This window comes from Schistocerca cancellata, unplaced genomic scaffold (genome assembly GCF_023864275.1).
Source record: "Schistocerca cancellata isolate TAMUIC-IGC-003103 unplaced genomic scaffold, iqSchCanc2.1 HiC_scaffold_329, whole genome shotgun sequence".
In the NCBI taxonomy this organism is placed as follows: domain Eukaryota; kingdom Metazoa; phylum Arthropoda; class Insecta; order Orthoptera; family Acrididae; genus Schistocerca; species Schistocerca cancellata.
In genome coordinates, this window is record NW_026046347.1 from 10,001 (window position 1) to 12,500 (window position 2,500).

General features: G+C 62.8%; 1 pseudogene; it reads right to left on the reverse strand.

The window, feature by feature from the left end:
- Positions 1-2,500, reverse strand: part of LOC126117858 (large subunit ribosomal RNA) — a 7,701-nt pseudogene that overhangs the window by 2,720 nt on the left and 2,481 nt on the right.

Sequence of the window (2,500 nt, forward strand, 5' to 3'; positions counted from 1 at the left end):
ATGATGTTCAGCTGCTCCTCGATGTGGTGCCTCGGATGGAAGAGGCACCGCCCAGAGGAGGAGAACTGCAGTCCCAAATAGCGGAAGGTCTCACCCACTCCCAATGCCGGCATGGTGGTGTCCCCGGCATTGAAGGTGACGCTGGCATCTACCTTCACCTTCTTCTCGCGGCCAGACGCCACGAGTGCGAGGGTGAGACACTTCCGCGGGTTCACGCGCAGCCCCAGTTGGTCGAGGGCTGCCACTGCTGCGTTGATGAGGGACTGCAGGCCCCCCTTTGTGGAGGCGAAGAGCAGGATGTCGTCCGCGAAGGCCGCCGCGTTGGTCTGGCGGCCCAACACCTTAACACCTATGTGTGAGGGCAACTGGTGTAGAACACAATCTATAGCGAAATTAAACAGGAGAGGAGACAAAGGATCTCCCTGCCGGACACCTCTTGCTGGCCGCACGGCCGGGGACTCGTCGCCGCCCCCCGCAATTACCGTCGCGCTGTCTGCATAGCAGCGCTCGACGTAATCAATGAATTCGTCCGGAAGACCATGGGCCCTCAGCACAGGGCGGAGGGCCGCATGGTCCAACGAATCGAACGCCTTGGACACATCGAGCGATGCCACGAACACAGAGCGACAGCGGCGGACGGCGCCGACGAGCACCCGGTCGAGAAGGAAAGTATTCTCCAGCATCCCATCCCTTTGGATGAAAGCCCGCTGACGTTCGTCCACAGCACACATCCGCATAAGGCGAGTCGCCAGAACCTTATGAAAGGTTCTGGCTAACACCGAGCAGACGGTGATGGGCCGAAAGTCAGCGGGGGATGCTGGGGCGGCTGTCTTAGGAAGCAGGGAGGTCCTAGCCCGGAGGAGGGATGAGGGAAGCTGGCGGGTCAACAGGAAGAGATTAAGCAGTTTGGTGGTAACCTCCGCCGGAAGGCGGCGCAGCTGCACCGGCGAGAGGCCGTCAGGGCCGGCAACGGAGCCTCTGGGCGGCAAGGCTGCCGCAACCTCTTCTGCCGTGATCGGCCCCCACAGGCGCTCAAAGTCAACGGACTCCGCGCGCGGGAGAAGCCGGTCAGGGATGGAGCCTGCGTTGGAGGATGGCTCCGTCGTGAAGAGGCTCCGCCAGAAGTCCACCAGCCCAGGGATGTTCGGCGACGGCTGGAGCAGGGTACCGTCCAGGAGGCCATGTACACATCGTGCACGGTTCCTCCTGAAGGCATCCTGACATCTGGCGTACTCCCACCGGCGGCGCTTCCGCTTCGAAAGCGGAGGACCACCATCTGTTCGCCGCTTGGATGGCGGGCGCGGCGTCTTCTTCCTCGGTCCTGCGTCCACCGAGCCGACAGCACGGAGGGCCTCTGGCAGCCCAGCCGCGACCACTGCCGACGGCGTACCCGGTCCCAGACGCACCAGGTCATCCAGGGCCGAGAAGCGCGCGGCTGACCGCGGCAGACCGCCGAGGTGTCTCCAAATGGCTTCGTCGACAGCAGATGTAGTTTCTGGCGGGCGCTCAAGCTCCAGCGGAGAGGGTGGCTCCTCCGGCAGCGACTCCATGGCGGGTGGGTGGCGCAGTCCTTGCTGCGCTTGGTGTTCCCGCGTTAGCTCCCCCACGTATTCCCGCACCAGCGCCTTGTGCGCCGCCGTCCTCCTCCTGCACTTGATGGCGTCCAAGGTCCGGTGCGGAAACAAGGGTAGAAGCTCCTGGTTGGCGAACAAAAATTTGGAGTCACTCGCACAGAGAAGCCTAGCCTCCGCCAGGGCGAGCTCCCGCATTTCCTCCTCCGTCCACCGAGCTCGCTTCCTGTCAGTGATGATGTCCGCATTTGCCGCTTCTGGATGGGCGCGGCGGCGGTGTTGTCCGAGCCCGATCTTGGTGCGGAACGCACGGCTGCAGGTGCTACAGTGGTACCATGGGTCTTCAGTCTCTCCTACTTCAGGGACGGTTGGTGGGCTAGCAGTTGGGACAGTTGGGTCGGGTCCTTCAGCGGAAGGCCCGTTACCCGTATTTTCTTCTCTTTTTGGCCCAACATTGAGGGTTATGCGATGGGGGGCTGGTAACCCCCCAAAGCCCCTGGTGCGGACTTCCACTCAGCTTACCAGCCCCATCATAGTCATAGTTACTCCCGCCGTTTACCCGCGCTTGCTTGAATTTCTTCACGTTGACATTCAGAGCACTGGGCAGAAATCACATTGCGTCAACACCCGCTAGGGCCATCGCAATGCTTTGTTTTAATTAGACAGTCGGATTCCCCCAGTCCGTGCCAGTTCTGAGTTGATCGTTGAATGGCGGCCGAAGAGAATCCGCGCACCCGCGCGCCCCCGGAGGAGCACGCTAAGGCGGACGCGGCCTCGCAGCAAGGAAGATCCGTGGGAGGCCAAGGCACGGGACCGAGCTCGGATCCTGCGCGCAGGTTGAAGCACCGGGGCACGAACGCCGCGCAGGCGCGCGCATCCTGCACCGCCGGCCAGCACGAGGCCAACCAACGGCGAGAGCAGACCACGCC